At 37.1% G+C, this 16,944-nt stretch overlaps 1 long non-coding RNA gene across 1 annotated transcript in view; it reads left to right on the forward strand.

The window, feature by feature from the left end:
• The window catches only part of LOC110261267, a 213,980-nt gene extending 199,003 nt beyond the window's left edge, over positions 1-14,977 (forward strand). Inside the window, exons 3-5 of the long non-coding RNA XR_002345303.1 lie at positions 783-929; positions 1,810-1,868; positions 9,527-14,977. This is a non-coding gene — a long non-coding RNA (uncharacterized LOC110261267). The remainder of the gene's footprint in view (positions 1-782; positions 930-1,809; positions 1,869-9,526) is intronic.

Consider the following 16,944-nt stretch of genomic DNA (forward strand, 5'->3'; position numbering starts at 1 on the left):
GTAGATTTCACAGCATGGATAGCATTGTTGTTCTCACCAGGATAGTTTTATTTTGGTATATGACATACTTAATAATCATCTTCCTTGCCTAACAGCCTATTCAGTGTATCATTACTGCTTAATTTTCCTTGGAGTAGTTCAGATATTTTATCCAGAAAATAGATAAAATAGTCTCTTTGCCTTCTGACTAGTTCAGATTATTTTATCTAGAAAATATTAGAAGGCTCTCTTTCCAACCATTGAATAAAAAAATGTTATCATTAAACACTGAATTTAGAAACTGTAAATCAATGAGTATGAAGATGGTAGAACGTATGGCTAAGTCTAGGGTCAAGAAAGGTAAGAATTTTCCTCAGGCTTAGAGAAATCTTTTTGCCCCTCTTGTCCCTTGGTAGACTGCTAAGTATGAAGTGAGCAAAAGAGAAGCCAATTGTCAATTAACACACTTTTATTGGGGCAAAGTATTCTCATACAAGTAAAAAGTAAAATGGGATCTGGGCTTGAGGCTGGGGAGTCCATCTCCCATGAAGCATGTTCTGTGATCTGCCTGCAGCCAGTATTCTCACCAGGTGAAGGGTGTCTCCCCCAACCCCAGCCCCTAAAGCCAGTAGGTGGAACATTCCAAAATCCACCGTCACCTCTGTGTGAATCCTCATGTTTTTGAGACTCTGAAGCCAGTATGAGAACCAGGAACAAGTCACCATCTCTCAGAGGTTATCTAAGTATCTGCCTAAGACTGTGAGTTTGGATTCCTACAAAATGAATCCAATTATCTCTTGCAGGAAGAAAACTATCATAAAATCCTGGGCTCTACACATCCTGAAGTCTCCCTACTTGGCAGTAACGTGATTTCATCTTTTATCTACACCCCTGGCTGGACCCACCATTCTGGGCATGATAACCTGAAATCTCATCTTCTAGCCTCACAGGTGATTAATGGGGGTAGACTTTCTTCATATGGACATATTGAAGGAGCTGTCACATTGTGTTGATTAAGAACTAAAGCCCAAGAGGCAGACCTCCAAAATTGAAAGCAAGATGGCAAAAAGCCTCCTGGAGTTTGTCAGCCAGTTCTCAGTGCTTATGTTTCCTAATAAATAAATCAGGCATGAAGATGATACTAATAGTAGTACCTACATCACAAGGTTGTTTGAAATACATGAAATTAATCTAGATAACACGGCAAAATCTAAAACTTGATCAACACACATTAGCTACTAGAATACTCTACGGGGAGATCTCTGGATGTGCCCTGTAGTAAAATTATGTTATTAAAAATGATTATGTGGTATGACTGAAAGTTACTTTACAGCAGAAATTGGGACAACTTTGTCAATCAGGTATGATAAAAAAATGAGTATTTGCACACAGTAACCAATATTCCTATTCAATGCATTTTTCACCGTCTCTGAACTAGGTGTACAGTCTTCTCAGAGGTTCAAGTTCAAGGATGGAGCCCCTGACTAGTAACGACTGCATTAAAACAAACCAACACAGGGTGAAGGTGCAGGTTTGAGAGTTCAGAGGAGGGACCCAAACCAGCCTGGCTGGCTGGGAGGTTCCAGGGAAGATTAAATTAGGAGGCAACTGGCAGGCTATGTTTTCTTAGTTGGTAGATTAGTTTTCTATCACTGGCATCACAAATTACGACACAATCTGGGGCTTAAAGCAATGTAAATGTATTGTTTTAAATTTGCGGAAGTCAGAAATCTGAAATGGGTCTCCGTAAACAAAGTCACTGTGTTGGCAGGGTTGTGTTCTTTCCTTCTTGAGGCTCTAGGGGAGAATGCATCCTCTTGTCTTTTCCAGGCTAGACACCACCCACAGTCCTTGGTTCCTAGCCGCTTCCATCTTCACAGCCAGCAACTGTAAGTAGAGTCCTTCTTCCATCACACTGCATCCCTTTTACCTACTGTCAGCCTCCATTTTCCAGTGTAAAGACACCCCTTGATACTCTGTTGTGGCCACCAGGATAATCCACATTATAAGGTCAGCTGGTTAGCAACTGACATGGTCATCTTCGGGAGATTTTACCCCTGAAGGCTGTTAATAAGGAACAAAATGGGAAAGAAAGAAATGCAACACCGAAGACTGACAATGTTTAATATATGGTGATACAAAGGGAAAAAAATACCCTCCCACCTATCATACTCAAACACATGGAGGAAACTACATAGCAAGGCTTTTGAAGATGAGCGGCTTAAATTTTCTCCGGTAAGTTAGTATTAGTGGAATGCATCCTTGTTCCTCTTTGAGAGAACCAGAGTGTAATGAAAGCATCTGATCATCTGATAGTTTGCAAAATAAATGGGGGGAATTGAGGCATGATTTCATCTTTGCTCTGCATAGATTTTGTTTACATTCTGTCAGCGGGAATTTGCAAGCCTTGTGGGTTTTGTTTGTTTACTGTCCATCATTCTTATAAAAAAAATCAGCTGCCATGTCATCAATGAAGTCAGTCTAACCAAGAAGAAGGTGGTATTGGTTATATTCAAGCTTCTCCTACTCTTGATTTTGCTTTATAGTTTTTAAAAAATCAAGCAGGACCTGGAGTGTGTTAAATACTAGTTCATGAGTCTTCCACAATCCTCAATTCCAGTCTTAAATATAAATTGCCCTTAATATTTGGTATGCATCTTTCCAAGCATTTTTTTTTAAGGCATACCCATGTACCCATTAACTGATCAGGATGAAAATATAGTTTGTTCTGAAGCATGGTCTGGCTGGAATGACATAATTTCAGTAGGACATTTATGTCTTTTTGGTATTTAATATGCCTTTCCAGGAAGAAGCACTGTCCTTTTACTATATTTGAATCTCTTCTATGTACCATAGTTATCTAGTAGTTGTAAGCCTTTCCATAAAAGAACCAGAGTTTTTTTTTTTTTTTTTTTGATTTAGCGTATTTTAATTCTTCTTCCTCTTTTTGTTTCTGTTACCTACCCATCCCTTCCTCTTGGAAACATTCTTTGCAGCATCCTAGAAGACAATGGCTCCTTGTTCTGCTTCAAGGATACAGTCATTGATAACTTCTGGCCTCCGTCTTGCTCATGTTCTCCATAGCTTTTCCTGTACTTGGGGTAAAGTTCTCCTGTTATGCCCATGATGGAGCAGGTTTCCAGAAGTCAACTGCTGGTGTTTCCTTTAGCAATTTGTGGCATTCCTACCATTTTCCCTCCATGTACCACAGGGTCATCTCTAGTAGGGACACTGCATGAATTCTAGTTCTAGAAGTAACCTCTTTGGGTGACTACTCACCAATCAAGATGGCCAGTGGTGGGGGTGGGGGCATTTCAAACCATATTGGGAACTCTAAGGTTCTGTGGGGCATCCCTGGAATAGAGGATAGGTTGGAGATAAAGGAAGCTTGCCTACTTCAGTTTACATATATTTTACTGACGATAGTAGAGTTTCACTTTGTCCTTTACCTAATTGAGGATTTGATCCATAAATTAACTATCAAAACTCACTAAATAATCTCTACACCAACAGATCTGGGAAGACCCTATAGAATCTCCTGTTTTGTGAACAAGACTTAAAATAGCTAAATTTCCTAAAACCACATACCAGTTTTGTTTCCTTAGTAAAAAAACAAAACAAACACCATGTACAGCAGAAATTATCGCAACCTTGGGAATCAGCTGTACGTCAATAAAACTTAAAAAAAATTAAATAATGGAAACCTCCAAAAAATTACATGATTCTGTGTTTCAGTAGATTTAACTGCCGTTAGTCTGATATTTGTATTATCAAAAGCACATGTACATAAAATAGTTTTATAACTAGAGCACATTTTCCTCCCTGTAAAAATTCATACCTCTTTTGGACATTCTATATATTCTTTTTCTAACAACTATTTTTCAACCGACTCTGCTTTTTCAAATAAGATTGATTTCTCCCAGTCATGGAAATCTGCCTGCTCAAAATTCCCAAGGCTAAATTTCTAAATCTATTTTCTAATTACTTTTAGTTGTGCTACACTGGAGGTGGTAGGGGAAAATCATAGGATAATTACCCAGAGTACAAGTAGCTGGATCTTTTGGCTCTGTGTGTGTGTGCGCGCGCTGATGTGTTTCTTGCCTTGCTAAAGTAGAGTAATTTCTGTGTATTTTTTTTTTCAGAATCTCTAAAATGCCTTTATGAAAGTTAAATGTTATAGGTTTTATATGTGAATCACTTGGTACAGTGCCTAGCATATAGGAAACTGCAGTGAGCTGCTAACACTGAATTGTATGCTTTCTCTGTGTCAGCCTAAGAAAGTAAATCCTTACTATCCAGTGTCAAATTAGAGTATATTTTACAAATACATATCTACTATATATGTGTATATATATTTACATACATAAATATACACATTATACATTTTATAATCATTACTGAAATAGGATGTAGAAAAACCTAAGTTGTTCCAAATTTATCCTCTTTTTTTTAATGAAAATTTAAAAAAAAATTCATGGAAGTGCATGGTTAATCTCATTGTTTAATCATGGAATATCTAATTCTAACAAAATATCAATACAAAGAAAACCATGGAGCAGCTAATATGGTACTTGGGGACCAGTAAAGCAGGGGGAAGAAAATTGAGAGTCATCTAAAAGCTAAAATTTCACCATCCAGCACCAGAGTAAACATGGCAAAATCACTCATGTCCCTCTGTCTAGATATGTGGGATGATCTTAATATTCTCAGCACACGCTCCAGGCAGCCACCATCTTAACTACCAGAAATGCAAAAGGGATGAGTCCTATTTTTATCACTCCCATTCTAATGTAATGTCATGAAGAGGGGCTCAAAAATACGTAAAGAATGTCAATGAGTTTATTTCCTCCAAATAAAAATAATTAAGCAGTAAACTTTTAAATGTTTATGTAACTTAAGTATACTTAGAAAACTATTTCCAAAATGAATAGTTAATATAATGAAGGAAGAAGCCTGGACAGTGATTCCGACCTTACTTTTTAAATCTGATTTAAAAGAGTAATTTTTTACCAAAACAGAATAATTATGAAGCAGTGTAGACTCATTAAAATACATATTAATCAAATACAGAACTGAAAGGTGCATATAGATTTATTACCAGTACAGAGTGAACTTATTTAATATTCAGAGATACGAAATAAATTCCTAAATATTATGGTTTTATTAATTTTCCTCAAGTCCTGAAAACAATTCTTGTAAAATATATTCTAATTTAAATAAATTCAGATTATAATTTCTTCTAAACATGCATTTTTACATCCCATTTATCTGGTGGCATTATATTGGTAAAGCATAGAAAGAGAGAGCCTGTAAAAACTCAAGTAAAATAAATTATATACTCATTTTCAAATAGTGAATCCCAGAATACTAGAACTAAAAAGCTTTTTAAAAACTAACCTACCCAGTCTTCCTCAGCCTTGCCTTTAGTTTCCATATGTATGAATATTTTCTTCTAATCATTTATTTTTTATCTTAAATGTAAGAGATACATACTATAATATGTAATATATATTGATATGTATTCTTTTGAGGATATATAAGAATACATATTTCTAGAAATCACCTGAGGTTTTTTTTTAATGAAATTATATAAATAATTTGTCTTCTTTCCCTCTTTTGATATTAAAATGAGACTTAGAAAGATCAACTGACTCAGCCAAGCATCTAGTCAGTCAATCAGAAATTAGGAGAAGCCCCTGAGGGATAAGGGTATTTGTTTAGTTTCTCTCTTTCCTTGGATATTTTCCCTCAAGAGGAAACTGCAATCAATTAACTATGCATAGAATCTTCTCATCAATAAAGTCACAAATAATACCTAATCTGCTGTTTTAATGCAGGATGTATTATGTTATACACAAAAGCTCATATGCATACAAAGAATAAGATACAATTTTCAGTGACACAATGCTTAACAAGATTATTATATTGGAGTCAATTCTGATGAAATATATATGAAGAAACATCTTCTGTAAGCCTACCAGGATGGCTATTGTAATCCACACTGAAAACAGATGGCACTTGCTATGATTTTTTTTTCCCAAATTGTGTTCCTTGGACCATCTTAACATACATAGTTAACTACAGTTTTATTCACAGAACCTCTCTTTTCCTCCAGAGGAACAAATCCTTTCAGTTCAGACTTAGGTTAGTGCTAAGAACTGGATTGCAACTTACCCTGTGATCTATGACAGACATGTCTTAGGATTGAATCAGATCAGAAATGATAGCGAAACACTGCAGGTTATTCCACAGACTCCTGTGTTATCTCTGCTCTCTCTACACAGTGAAGATTTATAGATGTATTAAAGGTAGGTCAGTTGATTATTTGTATTAATGAGGTCTTGATTTCACACATTCAGGAAAAAAAAGGCAGAATACTGTTTCCCAGGATGGGGCTATTTGAAAATTAGCAATTACTTTTTTTTTTTTTAAAAAATAGAAGTATAGTAGATTTTCACTGCTGTATTAGTTTCAGGTATACAGCAAAGTAATTCAGTCACATATTTTTTGCAGAATATTTTCTGTTATACGTTATTATAAGATATTGAACATTGTTCCCTTGTTATACAGTAAATCCTTGTTACTTATTTATTGTATATGTATTAGTATGTATTTGTTAATTCCATATCCTAATTTGTCCCTCCCCCAACTCCCTTTGGTAACTCTAAATTTTTTAGATTCCACATAAAAGAAATAAAAGCAAAATACATGAGACCTAAGCAAAAACTTCTGCAAAGGAAACCATCAACAAAACCAAACCAATAACTTAAGGCATGGGAGAAAAATATTTGCAAATGATGTGACCTACAAGGAGTTAATTTCTCAAATATAGTAATAGCTCATACAACTCAGTATCAAAAAAAAAGCAAACAATCCAATCAAAAAATAGGCAGAGACTTAAATAGACATTTCTCCAAAGAAGATACATGGATGGCCACAAGCACAAAAAAAAAATGCTCAACATGACAAATTATTGGAGAATGCAAATAAAAATCACCATGAAGTATCACTTCACACCAATTCGAATAACATCAACAAAAAGTCTACAAATAATAAATGCTGGATAGGTGTGGAGAAAAGGGAACCCTCTTACACTCTTGGTTGTAGTGTAAAGTGATACAGCCACAATGGAAAACAGTGTCAAGTTTCCTTAACTGAACAAAAAGAGCTACCCTATGATCCAGCAATCCCACTCCTGGATATGTATCTGTAAAAGATGAAAACTAATTTAAAAAAATATTACTGGAATATTACTTAGCCATAAAAAAGAATGAAATAATGACATTTGCAGCACCATAGGTAGACTGAAGAGATTATCATACTACGTAAGTCAGACAAAGAAAGCAATTACTTTTAAGAACACTGTCCACATCTTGAAACATTTTATAAAAGGAGCAAATTTGTGTGTTGGGGTGGTGGTGGTGGAGGATCTTCATGAGCGATCTTCTAGGAATGAGCAGGTGCAGGGGAACTGTCCAAAATGCCACTAGGCTCAATGCCTGGTATCCTCTGAATTCAAATTATTTTTTTTTGTTTTAATTTTTAAATTGTATATATATTTTTAATTTCCCCAATACATTATTTTTTTCCTACTGTACAGCTTGATGACCCAGTTACACATACATGTGTACATTCTTTTTTCTCATATAATGGAACATGATAATGTGAGAAAAAAGAATGTATACATCAAGTTACTTTGTATATATATTTTTGAGAATAAGCCCATACCATTGTTCTTGTTTACTTGCAGTGATACCATTTCAAATGCATCCAAGTAGTTTTTTCATCTTTCACAGGCTACCCTTGGTGAAATTGATCCAACCAGCAGGTTGTATACCAATTAAAAACCTTATTTTAGGTATATTTTCAGTCTCTCTCTGCAGTTACAATATATCTTCTGTCACAGTGCATTACATACTTTTACCTCGAGCTGCCTATAATGAAACTTTGGGGTTACTTATTTTAAGAGACGACTTTTTTTTTTAATTACTGGTATAGCTGTAGACTCATAGAATAGTAGATTCAGGTGAAAAGGCTTTATTTTAGGCTGTCAAATAGAGTAGCCCCTAGCAGCATATATATAGCTATTTAAATTTCTATTAATTTAAAATTAAATAATACTAAATATTCAGCTTTTCAGTACAGCAGCCACCTTTCAAGGTGCATGTAGCTTGTGGCTGTTAGATTGGCAGTGTAGATAAAGAATATTTATATCATCACAGAACATTCCATTCATAGTCCTACACATATTATTTCTCAATGACATCCTAAGGTATATGGAGATCATATAGTTCAACCGTCATTTTCCAAATATTGTTCTTTGCCCCCAAACAAATGATTAAGTTATCATCACTCCAATCACTAAATTTTCAAGGAATCTGTGTAATTGTGAGTGGATAGTCTTGAACGTGGTTATAAAGTGGTTGGGGTTTGTCGAAAGTCTTAAAATTGGATTTTGACATGTGTTGACTTTTTAAAATCTTCTGAGGTGCATTTGAATATAATTTAAATAAGTACATACATCCATTTTTAAGAATAGATGTTCACGAATGGAAAAATGGATACGCTTGGGAGTTCCTGTGGTGATTCAGCAATAATGAACCCAATTAGTATCCATGAGGATGTGGGTTTGATCCTTGGCCTCACTCAGTGGGTTAAGGATCCGGCATTGCCATGAACTGTGGTATAGGTCACAGACGCAGCTCAGATCTGGTGTTGCTTTGTCTATGGGGTAGGCCAGAAGCTGCAGCTCTGATTTGACCCCTAGTCTTGGAACTTCCACGTGCCACAGGTGTGGCCCTGAAAAAGGCCAAAAAAAAAAAAAATGCACTAATTTAAGTACCAACCTCTCAAGATACAGAACATTTCATCATCTAAATTCCCTTGAGACCCTTTCCAGTCAAAACTATACCAAAGTCCAGCTTCAGGCAACCACTAGGCTGCTGTCAGGAGAGGTTAGATCATTATTTTCTGGAGTTCAAAGGAGTCATGTGTATTTAATGTATTCTTTTCTGTTTGGTTTGCCTCCTAGACACTTGCTCAAGTCACTTTTTTCCCAGTAGCTTTTTATCAAAATTCTTTAGAAATTTCTACATAAGATGATCATACCATTTGTAAAGACAATTTTACTACTTTACTTCTAACTGAATGCCTTTTATCTCTATCTAGACATTATTTCTTTAGCTGGAAGCTCCAGAATAATGCTGAGTAGAAATTTTAAGACTGAACATCTTGGATTGTTCCTTATGTCAGAAGGAAGTATCTAGTCTTTCAGCATATGCATGAAGTTATTTCTATAGAGTATCCATCAATGGATCATAGGAATCTGACCTTATCCAGTTGTGGGAGCTAGATAAGCAGTGCCTTTAAGTTTTTGTATCTGATTCTAGATTTTAAGTCAACAGGGCAGGAAGTTCAAGAAGGAAGATAGATATAACATGGGGTGACTGTGGACAAGATGGAACCCGCAGACATGAGCTGGAAGCTGTGGGACTAGGTCATGTGCATTAGCCTTGTTCTCAACTTCAGGGCTGTATGTGTCTTGCAGAAGCAGCTGGTGCCCTCTGTTACCGAGCTAAACATACATCTGGCCCCAAAGTCAAAGAAAATGAAAGACGATCCAGTGGAAGGAGAACAACTACAGGTCTGGTTGGTGTCCCATTCACAGAAAGACTCAAATTCCCTCTAGCTTTCACGTATCCCACACATTTGGATAAAGTGTGTTTCATTTTCATTTCATTCAGTTTTACTTGCTCCTGTGATTTCTTCTTTGACCATTTGAGAAGTTTCTTTTTTAATCTCCAAGTATTTGGAGTTTTCCAGCTATCTGTTACTGATTTCTCATTTAATTCCATCTTGTGCAGAGAGCAGATATGGCATGGCTTCTGATCTTGCGCATTTGTGAAGGTGTGTTCTGGCCCAGAATGAGGTCAGTCTTGGTGCACGTTCCCTGTGAGCTTGAGAAGAATGTGAAATCTAGAGTTGGATGAAGTCCTCTGTAGACTACATTCCAACCATTTGCTGGATGTTGTGTGGAGTTTACGATGTCCTTACTCATCTTCCGCCTGCTGGATCTGTCCGTGTCTGAGACAGGAGTGCCGAAGTCTCCAACTCTAACCGTAGATTCATCTCTTTTTCCTTGCAGCTCTATCCATTTTTGCCTCACGTAGTTTGATGTTCTGTTGTGGGCGCATACACATGGAAAATTGCTATCTTCTTCATCATGTGATATCACTTCGTCCCCATCACTTCCCTCGCTTTGAAGTATGCTCTGCCTGAAATTAATATAGCTACTCCTGCCTTCTTTTGATTAGTATAACTTTCTCTATCCACTTACTTTTCCCCTGCATATAATCTAATTTATATTAAAATGGGTTTCTTACAGACAACATATAGTCAAATCTTGTTTTTTGACCCAGTCTGACAGTTTGTCTTTTGAAGAATGTGTTTAGACCATTGACATTTAAAGTCATTATGAGATAGTTGGATAACATGTACTGTATTTGTTACTCTTTTCTATGTGTTATCCTATACTGTGTTCCTGTTTGGGGCTTCCATTCTTTCTCTTTCTTCTGTGGTTTCAACTGAGAATTTTATATCATTTCATCTTTTCAGTTATACTACTTCTTTTTTTAACTTTAGAGGGTGCCTTTGAGTTTCCAATATACATTTACAAAACCCATTTCCACTTTCAGATAACTCTATGCACTTCACAAGTAGTGTACCTTATAATGACAAAATAACCTTAATTCTTCCTCCCTTTCCTTTGTCTTGGTGATATAATTCATTTCATTTATACATAACTATACACAACATATGCATATAAGCATATATCGTCAAATACATTGTTGGCATTATTTTGAACACATTACCTTTTACCGTAAATTGATTTAGGAAAATCAAGTTTTCATTTTGCCATCAATGATTCCTCCTCTGATGCTTTTCCTTTCTGATCTGATTTTTTACTTTTCTCTGTAGAGCATCCTTTACCATTTCTTACAAAGCAGGTATAATGGCAACGAATTCACTCCGTTTCTGTTTGTCTGGGAAAGTATTTCTTACTCTCCTTTGAAGGATCGTTTCACAGGGAATAGAATTCTAGGGTGTTGGTTACGTTTTCTTTCACCATCTTACTATTTCACTCCCTCTCCTCTTACTTGTGTAGTTTCTAAGAAGCTTGATATAATTTTTTCTTTTTCGTCTTCTCCAGATGGCCTTTTTTACAAGATTTTTCTTTATATTAGATTATCTGAAGTTTGTAGGTGTTCTGCCTTGGTGTAAAAATTTTTTTTTACATGTATCCTTCTTGGTGTCCCCTGAACTTCCTGAATCTGTGGTTTGGTGTATGACAATAATTTATGGAAAATTTCAGGCATTATTGATTCAAAAACTTCCTCTGTTCCTATCTTACATCTTCTAGTGTTCCCATTATGCATATGTTAAAACTTTTGCATTTCTGTGTATCGCTTCTTTTTCTTTGTTGTTTATTTTTCCTCTTGGCTTTTAAGTTTTGGAAGCGTCTGTCCAAGTTCAGAGGCTCTTTACTCAGTTTTGTCCAGTCTGATAATGATCCCATAGAAGACATTCTTCATTTCTAGTAGTTACTGGTCTTCCGCATCTTTTTGATTCTTTCTTTGAATTTCCATCTCTCTGCTTACATCGTCCACCTGTTTTTGCATGCTTTCTCTTCTATCCATTAACACCCTTAGCATATGAATCACTGTTCTTTGGAATTCCCCATCTGATGACTCTAACATCTCTGATACACCTGGTCTGGTTCTATTGCTTGCTCTGTTTCTTCAAACAGTGTTTTTTACCTTTTAGTATTCCTTGAAATTTTTTCTTCATATCCAGGCATGAGGTACTAGGTAAAACGTATCCAGAGCTGGTTCCAGCATAGGTTTATTTTTGTGGATTTCTATTCTGTTAAGTTGTGATTTTCTATTTACATGTATCTTCAATTTTGGTGCAGCATTTTGCTCTGTGACTTCACCTCTCAGACAGATCTAAGGTGAGTTATTGATTTTTTTTTTTTTTTTTGGTTTGTTCATTTTTCTTAACTTACTGTTAAAACAAAGTAAAGACTTCCAAGCTCCTAACAAGTAGGACTGGAAATTGAACTCTTTATTACAAGGTATTAAAAAATAATTCAGAGGCCATACTCTAACAAGGAAATTTTTCTAAAATCTGAGATTTAAAAAAAAAAAAATCAGTGATTTTATATCATTCTTCAAGAGCAGTTTAGTTCAACATTTTAACTCTCCCATCCCTCCTAAACAAAAATTCATTAATATGTTTACCCCCACAAAGGCATAGAGTGAAATTGCTGTAGGAGCTAGGGAATGGATATGTATAGCCTTTTTAAGCTACAAATGTTTCTTGGAGGTCCTACTATGACACAGTCTTTTAAGAACCAGACTGCAGTGGCACCAATTTGATCTCTGCCCCAGTGCAGTTGATTCAAGGATCCAGTGTTGCTGTAGCTGTAGTGTAGTTTACAGTTGCAGCCTGGATTCAGTCCCTAGCCCAGCAATTTCCATATCCTGTGGGTGCATTAAAAAGATGTTTCTTTTCGCTATGACCATAAATAACAACAAAAAGTCAACAGTGGCCTTAATCATGAACATTCCTATTTTATGGGCATTACTGGAATAAATATTGAACTTGAATGTATCTTGACTTGTTCAACTTTTCAATTGAAGAACTATTGCATTTAGTGATTAAAATTAGATTCAAATTAAAATTAGAATTTTTCCTTTTTCCTGATAACACTGTATAACATATGCTTCTCAAAATTCTATTAAAGTCATCAGTGAAGGAACCATTGAGACTACAAGAGAGCTCACTTAATTGAGAAACAAGGAGATTGGTTAGTCAAGAAAGAAATGGTGGAGTAAGAACACCATGAGCTCACCTCCTGCTACAGGCACAGTGAAATTAGAACTATTTATGGAGGAACTGAGCAGTAAAGATCTTCTTCAACTAAAGATACAAAGGCAGGTAGGAGGGGTGGAGTCACAGTATAGTCAAGACCCACATGCCTGGATGGGCAATGCAGAAATGGGAGGATAATTGCTACTGCAGGGGTTCTCCCCAAAGAGCAACAGTCCAAGCCCCACATTGAGCTCCCCAGCCCCAAGGTCCTGCACCAGGAAGATGAGCCCTAGAACATTTGACTTTGAAGGCCATTAGGGCTCATTTTTAGGAGAGCCAGAGGGCAGTGGGAAATAGCCCATTCCCAGAGGGCACACACAAAATCTCACAGACTCTGGGACCCAGGGCAGAAGCAGTAATTAGAAAGGAGCCTGGGTCAGACCCCACCTGCTGATCTTGGAGAGTTTTCTGGAAAGGAAAGAGGTAATCAGAGCTCACCCTGTGGACACAGACTCTGACAGCAACCATTTGGGGGACTTTGTTCAACCATGTGGACACTGGAGCTGGCAAGTGCTGTTTTAAAATCCTCCTAACTAACTCCCAAGCACTGAGACTCAGTCCCATACACCAGCCTATCAGCTCCAGTACCATGACACCTCATGCCAAGTAACTAGCCAGGCCAGGTCACAGTCTCACCCACCAGCAGGCACGCTCCCTTAAGAACCTCTGAGCTCACATCCACCCCGGGACAGAGCCCTATCCACCAGAGGACCCCAGCCCAGCTGACTAGAAGCCCAACACCAACTCTGGTAACTTGAACTCCTGAGAGAGCTACCCTGGGACCCAGTTCCACTCACCACAGACCCCACAGCCAGCTGTGTCAGGAACCAGCCCTGATCACCAACAGGACAGCATCAGCTCCAGGGCTGTGCAGCCCTAGATCATGGGACTTGAGTCCACCCACCAATGAACCAGGTGCTTTGTGACCCAGTCCTGCCAACCATCAGCTAGTGGCCTCCACACTAATCAAGACCTAGAAGCCAACTAGACCAGGGACCAGCTGTGCCCACCAGACCACCTACAGTAGTCAGTCTGCCACAACAGAGGCACCTGCCATGTAGGAGACACCCCTAAAGCATAAAGCTCTCATGATCAGAGGGGCGGTCCTTCTGAGCCACATAGGACATTTCCTACCTAGTCCACTCCTCCAAGATCATGAAACAAAACTGGCCTACCTAATACATTTAAACAAAAACAGAAAATTAGGCAAAATGAGGTGACAGAGGAATGTGTTCCAAACGAACAAGATAAAAAACCCCTAAGAAGAACAAAGGGAGGTGGAGAGAAGCAATCTATCTGGTGAAGAGTTCAGGGCAGTGATTATAAAGATGCTCAAAGAACTCAGGAGAAGAAGGAATGGTCACAGTGCAAAACTTAAAGAGGTAGAAAATATAGTTGAATATAATAACTGAAATAAAAAATACACCATAAGGAATCAAAAGGAGATTAAATAATGCAGAGGAATGAGTCAGTGAGCTGGGAGACAGAATAGTGGAAATCACTGAAGCTGAACAGAAAAAAAGAATAAAGAGAAATGAGGACAGGTGAAGAGACCTCTGGAATAACATTAAGCATAATAAAATTCATGTTATTGGAATACAAGGAGGAGAAGAATAAGAAAAAGGGGCAGAGAACATATTTGGAGACACAGCAGCTGAAAACTTCCCTGAGAAAGGAAACATATCCAGGTTCAGGAATCACTGAGTTCCAAACAGGATTAACTCAAAGAGGTCCATACCAAGATACATTGTAATTAAAATGGCAAAAATTAAAGAGAATATTAAAAGTAGCAAGAGAAAAGCAACAAGTTGCATACAAGAGATCTCCCCTAGGGCTATCAGCTGACTTTTCCCAGAAACTCTGCAGACCAGAAGGGAGTAGCATGATATATTTAAAGAGACAAAAGGGAAAAACCAGCAACCAAGAACACTCTACCTGACACAGCTTTCACTTAGAGTTGATGGAGAAATCAAAAGTTGTACACACAAGCAAAAGCTAAAAGAGTTCAGAACCATCAAACCAGCTTTATAAGAAATGTTGGGGGGAGGGTTCCCATAGTGGCTCAGCAAGTTACAAACCCAACTGTTATTCATAAGGATGTGGGTTAAATCCCTGGCCTTGCTTAGTGGGTTAAGGATTGCCGTGATCCGTGGTGTAGGTTGATCCTGTGTTGCTGTGGCATAGGCTAGCAGCTATATCTGATTCAACCCCTAGCCTGGTAACTTCCATGTGCCACAGATGTAGCCCTAAAAAGAAAAAAGAAAAGGAAATAAAAAAAAAGGTTAAAGGGACTTATCTATATGAAAAGGAAAAGACCACAGCAAGAAACATGAAAATTCTGGCAGGGAAAAACTCACTGGTAAGGTAAATGTATAGTGAAGATAGTAAATCAACCATATATGAAGCTAGGAGGAAGATTAAAAGATGCTCTCACTTACCATTAAATGAAAAAGAGTAAAATACCTAGGAATAAATCTAACTAAGGTAGTAAAAGACCTATATTCAGAAAACTCTAAGACACTGATGAAATAAATTGAAGATGACACAAACAGATGGAAAGATAGACCGTGTTCCTGGGTTGGAAGAATTAATAGAGTTAAGATGGCCATACTATCCAAGGCAATCTACAGACTCCATGCACACTCTATCAAAATACCAATGACATTTTTCACAGAACTAGAACAAATAATTCTAAAATTTGTATGCAAACACAAACCTGATTAGCCAAAGAAATCCTGAGAAAGAACAACAGAGCTGGAGCTATCAGGCTCCCTGACTTCAGAATATACTACAAAGCTACAGACATCAAAACACTATGGTACTGGCCCAGAAACAGACATATAGATAAATAGAACAGGATAGAAAACCCAGAAATAAACCCATACCTTTATGGTCAATTATTGTATGACATAAGAGGCAAGAATATACAATGGAGAAAAGACAGTCTCCTCAATAAGTCATGCTGGGAAAACTGGACAGGTACATGTAAAAGAATGAAATTAGAACATTCTCTAATACCACATACAAAAGTAAACTCAAAATGGATCTGTAAAACCAGGAACCATAAAACTCCTCCAAGATAACATAGGCAGAACACTCTTTTGACATAAATTGTAGCAATATTTTCTTGAATGTATCTCTCCAGGCAAAGAAAAAACAAAATAAACAAATGGGACCTCATTAAATTTAAAAGCTTTTGCATAGCAGAGGAAACCATCAACAAAAAGGTAAATTATGAGATGGGAGAAAATATTTGGAAATCGTGTGATCATTAATAGTAAGGAGTTAATATTTTAAATTGGTAAATACCTCAATATAAAAAAAAAAGATTCAGTTAAAAAATAGGTAGAAGACCTGAATAGACATTGTTTTTCCAAAATGAAAATATGATAAAATTGCTAGTTATTAAAAAAATGCAAAATCAAAACACAATGATGTATCACCTCACCTGTCAGAATGGCTACTATCATCAAGTCTGCAAATAATAAAAGTTGGTGAGGATGTGGAGAAAAGGGAACCCTCCTACTGTTGGTGGTAATGTAAATTTATTGCCGCCAATACGAAAAACAATATGGAGGTTCCCCAGCAAAGTAAAAGTAGAACTACTATATAATCCAGCAATTCCACTCCTGGATATATATCCAGAAAAAAAAGTGAAAGTAGTAATAGAAAAAGATACATGCACCCTAAAGTTTTTGTTTGTTTTTAGGGCCGCACCTGTGGCACATGGAAGTTCCCAGGCTAGGGGTCCAATGGGAGCTCTAGCCACCAGCCTACTCCACGGCCATAGCAACAAGGGATCTGAGCTGCATCTGCAACCTACACCACAGCTCATGGCAATGGCAGATCCTTAACCCACTGAATGAGGCCAGGAATCAAACCTGCATCCTCATGGATCCTAGTTGGGTTCGTTAACCGCTGAGCCAGGACAACTCCACATGCACCCTAAAGTTTATGGAAATATTATTTACAATTACCAAGATATGGAAGCAAACTTCGTATCACTTAACAATTTAAAGGATAACAAAGATG

This window comes from Sus scrofa, chromosome 6 (assembly GCF_000003025.6).
Source record: "Sus scrofa isolate TJ Tabasco breed Duroc chromosome 6, Sscrofa11.1, whole genome shotgun sequence".
Lineage (NCBI taxonomy): Eukaryota > Metazoa > Chordata > Mammalia > Artiodactyla > Suidae > Sus > Sus scrofa.